At 39.4% G+C, this 10,130-nt stretch overlaps 1 pseudogene; it reads right to left on the bottom strand.

Moving 5' to 3' along the window:
• Positions 1-455: 455 nt before the first annotated feature.
• Positions 456-8,801, bottom strand: LOC125146579 (olfactory receptor 5B2-like; annotated as a pseudogene).
• Positions 8,802-10,130: the final 1,329 nt, after the last annotated feature.

Below are 10,130 nucleotides of genomic sequence, written 5' to 3'. Positions count from 1 at the left end.
CTATGGATAGTTAGAATCATTGGAATTGACTGCATAGCCAGTGTGTATACAGTGATTTTCCAAACTGGATGAGATATTAAACTTTAAAATAGTTTTGTACTTTATGTCCTTTTATGATTTACTAAATAGAATCTATTTGATGTGCTATTTACTAATCAGTGAGACGTCGTTCCTATGGAATGACAGTGTAGTTTCCAGAAAATCATTGTAACCATAAATGGGGATTAAAAGCACTGAGTGAGAATGTAAATAAAAATATTTCAGCAAAAAAGAACACTAGTCATGACTCTAAATGTTCTATAATTCTATATAGATGGTTTATTTTATGAATGATGAATTATAAATATTCATGATCCAAATATCCAATATATTGATATGATTGAACTTAAAGCTTCATTTATCATTCATTCATTTAACAAATATTTACTGATATTTCCTATGATCCAGAAACTCATTTAGCTATGGAGGGTAGAGTTATGAACAAAGCAGAGAAAGCTACTGCTTACACGGAGTTTATGTTTTAATTTGGAGATACATATAATAAATGCTTTTTTGTGTGTGTCCATAGGATTCTTGGAGCTGGGCTGTATATGCATGAAGGTGACTGTACCATTGAAGATGGACACTAGAGAGGTGGGAAACATAGGTGGACAAAGCCTTTTGATACCCCGGAACTGATTGCATCTTCAAGATGGTGATAAATATAAACAGATAGAAAATAAAGATAACCATGAGAGGAAAAAAAGGAAGCCAGTTATATAGACAAAAACCAACTCACTGATGTACTTATCAGCGCAAGACAGAACTGTTGACTGCTGAAATATTGCAGAAAAAAATGACGAACCACATTGGACATATGGAAAGAGAGACTGGAGGTATCTCCAATATTTACAGAGGCATTTAGAACACCACAGACATAGCAGCCTGTGGCCAGACAAGCACTCACATCAGTGAGTAGTCATGGTGGTGATGTGATGGCAGGGATTTGCACACTGCAGCGTAGCGATCATAGGCCACTGAAGCCAAGAGGTAACTTCCCACAGTGGCGAAGACTGCAAAAAAAGGACATCTGAGTAGCACATGCATTGCAGGAGATGACTTTGTTTCCTATAAGAAATCCTGCCATGACCTTGGGTCTGTAACAAAAATCCCTGAGAGACAGGTCACTGAGGAAAAAGCACATGAGAGTGTGGAGACAAGAGCCCAACAGAATCAGCACAGTCCCCCCTCCACCCCTGCCGATTTCCAACTAGAGTGAAGAGGTAGATGAGGGGGAATGTCATAAAGACATTCTGGAGCATCTGTACATCCTAGAAGGATGAACTCAGTTACTTCTGTGTTGTGCCCCATGAACGTCGGTGGGGAATCACAGGATGCCCTGTAGTGATGAGAAGTAAAGGAACAGAATGTTAAATGGAAAAGAGAGTAGAGCGAGGTGGAAATGTGTAAATGGCTCTGCGGATTGTTTCAATGATGGCAATCTTGTGTTCTTCAAACCTGAAGCGCACGCAAGACAAAACAATTAGCCTTCATGCTCATTTCTTTTATGAGGTAACTTAGGCTCAACAAGGTTGTGTAATTTGCCCACGTTTACCCAAATGTTAACTGGCAGAGTCAAGCTTCATCCCAGGCAGACTAATTCCAAAATCCCATGACAGTAACTGAAACTTGAATTGAATTGAGTTAATTCTATTCACAGTCAGCCCTCAAATCCATCGGACCCATCTTAATGGGTTGTTAGGAGTAATGAAATGGCTACGATACTATTCTTAGATGTGGGACTCCCAACGGGGTCATAGGGGCATACAGGGAAAGTAGAACTGCGGCTGCAGACATGTACCACCAGGAAGGCAATCCTGAAGAGAAGGAAATGCATTGAATGGAAGACTCAAGCTCTGGGACAAGGTGCATATGGTTCAGATTGTACCCTAACACACACTATCTGGGAGACACTTCCCTAACCTAAGTTCTTTGAGCCTCATTCTTTTTCATCTCTAAAACTGAAGATGAAATGCGAAGGGGCAATTGTGAGAGTTCATAAAATAATCATGAAAAATGGTTAAGTAGAGTTAGCTCTGATGTTATTCGTAGGATGAAATCCCGATCTCTATCTTGCCTTGGTAAAGGTGGGAAGCAATATCTATCTAGTCTCTAGATTACGGATTAGTTTTAAAGTCTGATAGCCTCACTCTCTGATTTGTCTTTCCTCACATACTATGCCCACTCAGTTCTTCTGATCGCCCGTGTGTCTCACCCTGCCTTTCCTCTGAACATATCATTGGCTGCACAAGCCATTCACTCAGTTTTTTCATTGAGATCCATATTTTACTTTGGGTGGGAACAGTTTTCTTATATTTGGAACTCATTCTTACTCTCATTACTCAGGCCCTCGAAGCTTGGATGACAAAAATCCAAGGTTGAAATGTCATGTCCATGGGTTTTATTATGGCTTCCAGATCTGCCTTTGAGGTGAGCTCCATTCTGTAACTTTTCTTATTTAAATTGAATGCAGCCTATGCCACAGCTTTCACTCATTGGTAACTACTCTTCTCTACTGACTGAAGGGCTTCATGACTTCCCCTTTCACAACCCAGTTCCTAAGGACATTTGTGTTTGCTCACCTTTGACAAACATAAATTCTTTTTAGCATATACTGTGTTTTATTACCTCCACTAAGAGCATTCTGTGTGTGTGTGTGTGTGTGTGTGTGTGCATTCTTTCTTCCTCCTCACAACTTTATACGGTAGGTAGTGTAATCTTTATGCTACAGCTTTATAAGGATAACTTATAAATTAACAACAATAATTTTAAAAGTTATAGCATCCCACAAGTTTACCCTATGATGTTATAAGATACAGAGTATTATCACCCACATTTGTGGTTAAGGAATTGAGGGTTGGAGAGGTCATGTGACTTTACAGACGTCTACACGTATGTAGTAAGAAATAAACTCAAGATTCGTATCCAGATCAGACAGATTGTAAACCTGTGCCTTCAGCTACCAGACTTTCTGGCGTTTAAGTGAGCTAGTAGTAATATGGGGAAGATAAGAGGAAAAGAAGGTTGAAATAGAGTAAGGAGCTTTATAATTCATGCTGATCCTCTTGGAGTCTAAAGAAGTTTCATTTCACCCCATTATACTTACCTTTCCTTCCATAACAGACCTACGGTTAGGAAGCAGAATGAAATTACTACCTAATCAATCAGAGCATAATCTAGCCTCTGTTTCTTATTGCTGTTGCTTTTATCCTCTTTAGGAAAACACTATGTTGCCTCCTAAGTATTACTAAACTGCCTATTTGTTGAAAGATGACGTACATTTGGATATTTAAGACCAGCTCTACCTCACTGTTTCAGAAGAAACATTCACAGCATCCATTACTTTGCCAAAGCAAGTCATAGTACACACAGCCTCCCTACTGTTTTTGCATGAATTACACGTCTCACTAAAAATGTATAGAATATGTAGAACCTTACCTTGCTCCTTGACAAGAAGGGAAAGGCAGCCATGAATTGTGTCTCTGATACCAGAACCTCAACCAGAGTAGAATGAGTATATCCTACTGAAGAGGCTCTCTCCGGTACTGGTGAAAAGGCTTCAAGGTCTCTGAAGCATGGAGGAATGGAGGAAAAAAATCATTGACGTGGAGCTAGGAAGACAGTTCAGGTCCTACATCTCCTATGTATTCTTTATGATCCTTGGAAGAGTCATTTACCCCTGTCAAATTCAGTTTCCTGATTTGTGAAGTGGAAATAATAAAATTGCATCTCCCGCCCACCTTACAGAATTCTGTCTGTGAAGAATAAATGAGGGAAGGTCTATAAACCAACTTGGTAAGGGGATTCTCATATTAACCTGAGTCAGTATAGTTCTTATCTCAGAGTGGGTTTTTTGGGCAGCTCCGAAGAAAATTCTTTTTGGAGGAAGATGGCGTCTGTACCAGGAACAACTAACATTCGGATGAGTAAACAGAGGAGCAGAAGGGTTCTGCACTCAGATGGGTCCTCTAAAATGATGTTAAATGGAGTGATTTGGGGATTTCCAAGGCTAATGAGTGGGAACCAGGAGAAAGTTACAGGGACGCAGAGTTCTCAGGGGAGCCGGAGCCCTATGGGAATAACCACAGTTCCCCTCACTTATTTAGGAAAGAAGCAATTAAACTGTCTGTGGGGAACTGAAGTGTCTGTTGAGTAAGCACACCTACCTATTTGGATTATTTGTCTTTTTTTTCCTTCTTCTAATTGAGGTATAATTTACATACAGTTATATCCACACTTTTCAATGTATTGTTCTAAGTGTTTGTACCAATGTAATTGGCCCTATAACCACCATCACATCAGGATATAGAACAGTTTATTACCCCCCCTAAATTTCCTACAACTCTTTGTAATTGACCCCTTTTTCCACCTCCTAGCAACCACTAATTTGTTTTCAGTCCCTATAGTTTTTGCTTGTAAGAATGTCATAAAAAAAGAATCATGCAGTAGGTTATCTCTTGAGTCATGCTTCTCTCCCTTAGCATAATGCATTTGAAATTTATGGAGATGTACTTGTTCTGTAATTGGTTCCTTCTTATTACTAAGATGCATTCTATGTATTCAGATTGTTTATCCATTCTTCAGTTGAAGGAAACTTGGGTTGTTTCCAGTTTTAGCTAATACAAATAAAGATCCTATAAACATTCACATACAGGATTTTATGTGGCCATGTGCTTTTATTTCACTTGCGTAGATTGTTAGAAGTGAGATTTCTAGGTCATGTGACAGTTGCCAACCTGTTTTCGACAATGGCATACTACTTTGTGTTCCCATCGGCAACATATGAGAGTTCCGACTGCTTCACATCCTTGATGGTACTCTATATTTACAGGTGGGCTTTTGTGGCATTAGTTATTCTAATAAGTTTGTAGTGTATCTCCTTATTGTTTTAGTTTGCATTTTTCTAACAACTAATGCTTTTGAGCATCTTTTTATGTGCTTATTTGCCATTCTAATTATCCTCTTTTGTGAAAAGTCTGTTAAAATCTTTTGCCCATTTTTGATACATGCACCCCGATGTTTATAGCAGCACAATCTATAATAGCCAAATTGTGGAAACAGCCCAAGTGTCCATCCACTGATGAATGGATAAAGAAGGTGTAGTACACACACACACACACACACACACACACACACACGCTGGAATACTACTCAGCCATCAAAAAGGATGGCGTCTTGCCATTTGCAATCACTTAGATGGAGCTAGAGAGTACAGTGCTAAGCAAAATAAGGCAGCCAGAGAAAGACAAATACAAATACCATATGAGTTAACTCATATGTGGAATTTAAGAAAAAAATGAGCAAAGGGAAAAAAAGAGAGAGAGAGAGAGGCAAACCAAGAGCCAGACTCTTGATTATAGAGAACAAACTGATGGTTACCAGAGGGGAGGTGGGTGGGAGGATGGGTCAAATAGGTCATGGGGATTTAGGAATGCACTTGTTGTGATGAACATTGGGTGTTGTACGAAAGTGTTGAATCACTACATTGTACACCTGAAACTAATATTACACTGTATGTTAACTTACTTGAATATAAAAATTTTTTAATAAAAATTTTGAAAAAGTAAAAAGTACTTTTGATAAACGCTTTTGGAATACTTTTGGGCTTACAAAAAAAGTGCAAAGACAGGGTAAGTGTTCCCGTACACCCTTCGCCCAGTTTACCCCAGAGTTATCATCTTACAGTACCTTGGTACACATGTCAGTACAAATTCAACATTCACACATTGCTATTAACGGAATCCCATACCTTATTCAGATTTCACTAGCTTTACCTTCTGATGTCCTGTTACAGTATCCTATCCATGATACCACGTAAAGAAATAAAAAGGGTTATTGTTTGGGGCACCTGGGTGGCTCAGTCGGTTAAGCGTGACTTCAGCTCAGGTCGCGATCTCATGGTCTGTGAGTTGGAGTGACACATTGGGCTCTGACAGCTCAGAGCCTGGAGACTGCTTTGGACTCTGTGCCTCCCTCCCTCCCTGCCCCTCCCCTGCTTGCTCTTCCTCTCTCTCTCTCTCAAAAATAAAGAAACATTAAACATTTTTAAATGGTTATTGTTTTACCATTATGGTAAACCATTGGAGATGGTGACCCATATTGGATCTAGTAGTAGAAATTGAAAACACATTATCAAGTTATTGAGGGAATTGCATTGGCAAGAAAGCCATGAGCCGTGATTTTAACATTCTTTGGCTGAGCATTAAAACAACTCTAGAAATTTAAAATTGTGTGTGGAAATAAGCTGCAAAAACTGAATATACCTCAAAGATCTCATAATCCCTAACACGCACTTAAAACTGCCTGATGTGGCCATCAGCGTCACATAAAAACATCACACAGAACAGCACTCAACATAAACCCACTTGTTCCTGGACATGGCCAGACACTAATATCCCAGGTCCCTAGCGTTGAACAGTCCTTTCTTTTTTGAAATATCCCAGAACTTTTCAGTTGAACCCTGCAACTAAGACCCATCAAAAGTTCTTGAAAACCAATTAGAAAGTCTCTTCTAAAAATCCCATCTTAATAAAATGCTTGTCAATTTTATACCATCTCAGTGTTTCTTCTTTTTAATCTATAAAATTTACTCTCCTTTACAACATCTTTAAAACCCTGCTAAAACACAAGTAATAGCAGATAGCTTCCCTTGCTAAAGCAAAACAAAACAAAACAAAACAAAACCAGCCTCTGTTAATTTTGTCTCTGATTTCATTTTGTCTTTGATACACTTCAGAAATGATCTTAAGGAATAATGGATGAGTGGGAAAGCCCCACACATCTAACAGGACTAGGGGCCAGGAAAAACAATGGAAAATGGCGTTTTCCCAGAAAGAAAAACAGAATCTCATAAAGAAATATCTCCATGGTCAAGTTTGAGGGGCCTTCATAATGCTAACTCAGCAAGATTTCCAAAGTGACCCTTGTAACTCCATTCTTTACTTTCATAGAAGAGAATTTTTTTCCACTTCTCTTCATCCTGTTTGTGTATCATACATTGAGTATGATGTGGGATAAGCTGTTTGTTTTTTGTCTGTTTGTTTATTTAGTTCATACGTTCCTGGACCACAAGGAACCACCTTCGGACTGAATGGAGGGCACCATTTAACCCCTTTGATTTGGACACTGAAACTTTATAGGGATTAGTTGGAATTTAGGATGTCTCCCTAGCGACAGTAGATAATATGTTCCATGGGGGCGGAGGGAGTGAAATGGATATTTGATGATCGTAAACATTACAGTGGGAGAAACTTGTTCTTTCTGCCCCAAACCATTTTCTTTTTCCTCTTGAGCACATAACTGTACTAATTTCTCAACCCACATGCAATTAGTTGAAGTCACGTCATTGTATTCTTGTCAATGAAAGTGAGCATAAGTCACAGGTGTCAATTCCAAGTCTGGCCCGAGAAACTTCCCAGGTGACCGTCTGCTTATTCTCTCTTCCATCATCACCTGCTGGATAGAGGATCCAGGCCATAGGGGTGTGGAGCCACTAAATGAAAAGAGCTGGGTTGCTGAATCACTGTATAAGATCCCATAGAACAACTAACTGAACAGAATACGAGCAAGAAAAATCTCTATGTTTAAGTCACTGTGATTTCTGCAGTTTCCTTGCATAGCAGCGGCGTTATTTATACAAACCAATATAAAAAGATTCCCATAAGACAATCTGCAGGCTGTTTGGTGAGAAGAAGAGGGACATATGACAAGAAATACTGTCAAATGTCTACAAGACAATTTAGTTCCACAAATATTTAACATTAATCCCCACTCAGCTTCTAAACATAACTACCGTGGCTAGGACAATTAACATTAGCATACGTTTTGGAGAAAAAGAGAAAAGCCTGTTCCAACCAAATTTGCTGATCTAAGAAAACTTACTAAAATCCTCTGAGCTTCTCCTGAAGGTAAATAATGCCTATTTTGCTGCGTGAGAGAGCAGAGAGCACTTAGCACAGCGCATGACAGAGAATAGCTATTCAATAAATATGTTCCTTTTCTTCTCTTCCTCTTCCCGCTCCTTCTTCCTCTTCCTTTTCTGTATTGTCATCCTTCTTTATCTACCCAAACACGTATTAAGTATATATTTAATGTATAAACCTATTTATCAGCTGCATCATTAACTATTAATAAATTGGAATATATCGTTATATATTCTTATAAATATTAATACTTGTTATGTATATTTAATATGTTATATATTATATAGATATACGTTTACATTTATAAGCATAGCTGTACTATTTAACTGAACTCTTTGAGGACAAAGGTGCTATCACATTTAGTTCTGTGTTCTCAGAACCGGTCCGATGTCGTGAAATAAAAGACAATTTTTCAGTTGTCACTGGAACAAAGGATGGTGGTGAGGAGCTGACGGGCCATCGATGTCCTGTGGCGGCTGGGCAGCAGTGTGTAAACCTCCACATTGTACCCCGCCAGGACAGCCCACGCGCTTGGTCATCTGGCCACAGACTGCGGAGGTCTGTGGGTTTCCTGAAGGCCAGAATTCACCCTAAATCTTTCTTTTTATGAGTCTGATATGGCTCATCACTTCTTCTGAGAAAGCAAGCAGTCAGTCATGGCCCCCTGCTGCTTTCATAAACCGACCAGTGAGCTGGTTCTTGCTTCTGTGCAGGCAAGGCTTCAATGTCTTTTTTTGTTCTGGTTACCTCGTTTTTCTGCCGGCTCAAAATTAGCACCGTTTTGAGTATGCTCTCCTCTAGGGGGCGCCAGCACACCTTTTCCACCTGCGCTTCCCTCATTTCTGCAGCGTCATCTTCTTTTCGTTTATATTTTTTACTTTATTTTTAAATTTTATTTATTTATTTATTTATTTATTTATTTATTTATTATTTAATTTTATTTAAATCCAAGGTAGTTAACATATAGTATAATAATGGTTTCAGGAATAGAATTTAGTGATTCATCACTTACATATAACACCTAAGTGCTCATCTCAACAAGTGCCCTCCTTAAAGCCCATCACCCATTTAGCCCATTGCCCCAGCCAATATGCCTCCAGCAACCATCAGTTTGTTCTCTGTATTTGAGAGTCTCTTATGGTTTGCCTCCCTCTCTGTTTTTATCTTATTTTTCCTTCTCTTCCCGTTTGTTTCTTAAATCCCACTTATGAGTGAAGTCATATGATATTTGTCTTTTTATGACGGACTTATTTCGCTCAGCATAATACACTCTAGTTCCATCCAAATTGTTATAAATGGCAAGATTTCATTCTTTTTGATGGCTGAGTAGTGTTCCATTGTACCTATATGCCACATCTTCTTTATCCATTCATCAGTCGATGGACATTTGGGCTCTTTCCATACTTTGGCGATTGTTGATGGCGTTGCTATAAACATTGGGGGGTGCATGTGCCGCTTTGAAACAGCACACCTGTATCCCGTGGATTAATGACTTGTAGTGCAATTGCTGGGTCATAGGGTAGCTCGATCTTTAAGTTTTGAGGAACCTCCATACTGTTTTCCAGAGTGGCTGCACCAGTTTGCATTCCCACCAACAGTGCAAAAGTATTCCTCCTTCTCCACATCCTCACCGACATCTGTTGTTTCCTGCGTTATTAATTTCAGCCATTCTAACAGGTGTGAGGTGGTAGCTCATTGTGGTTTTGATTTGTATTTCCCTGGTGATGAGTGATGCTGAGCATCTTTTCATGTGTCTGTTAGCCATCGGAATGTCTTCTTTTGAAAATGTCTGTTCCTGTCTTTTTCCCATTTCTTCACTGGATTACTTGATTTTTGGGTGTTGAGTTTGATAAGTTCTTTATAGATTTTGGATACTAATTGTTTATTTATTTTTTTTTAGAAAGAGAGAGAAAGACAGACAGGAAGAGAGAGAGACTGAGAGAGCGAGAGAGAGAGAGAGCACGTGTGAGAGGAGGGGCAGAGAGAGGGATATGAAGCGAGCTCCCCACTGACAGCAGAGAGTCTAATGCAGGACTTGAACTCCCAAACTGTGAGATCATGACCTGAGCTGAAGGCCCACACTTAGCCAACTGAGCCACCCAGGCACCCCTGCAGTGTCATCTTCTACAGGACAGTCATCTTCACATAACTTACAGTCAACCTCCAGGC

Source organism: Prionailurus viverrinus, chromosome D1, assembly GCF_022837055.1.
Source record: "Prionailurus viverrinus isolate Anna chromosome D1, UM_Priviv_1.0, whole genome shotgun sequence".
Lineage (NCBI taxonomy): Eukaryota > Metazoa > Chordata > Mammalia > Carnivora > Felidae > Prionailurus > Prionailurus viverrinus.
This window is presented reverse-complemented; position numbering and strand designations above follow the sequence as displayed.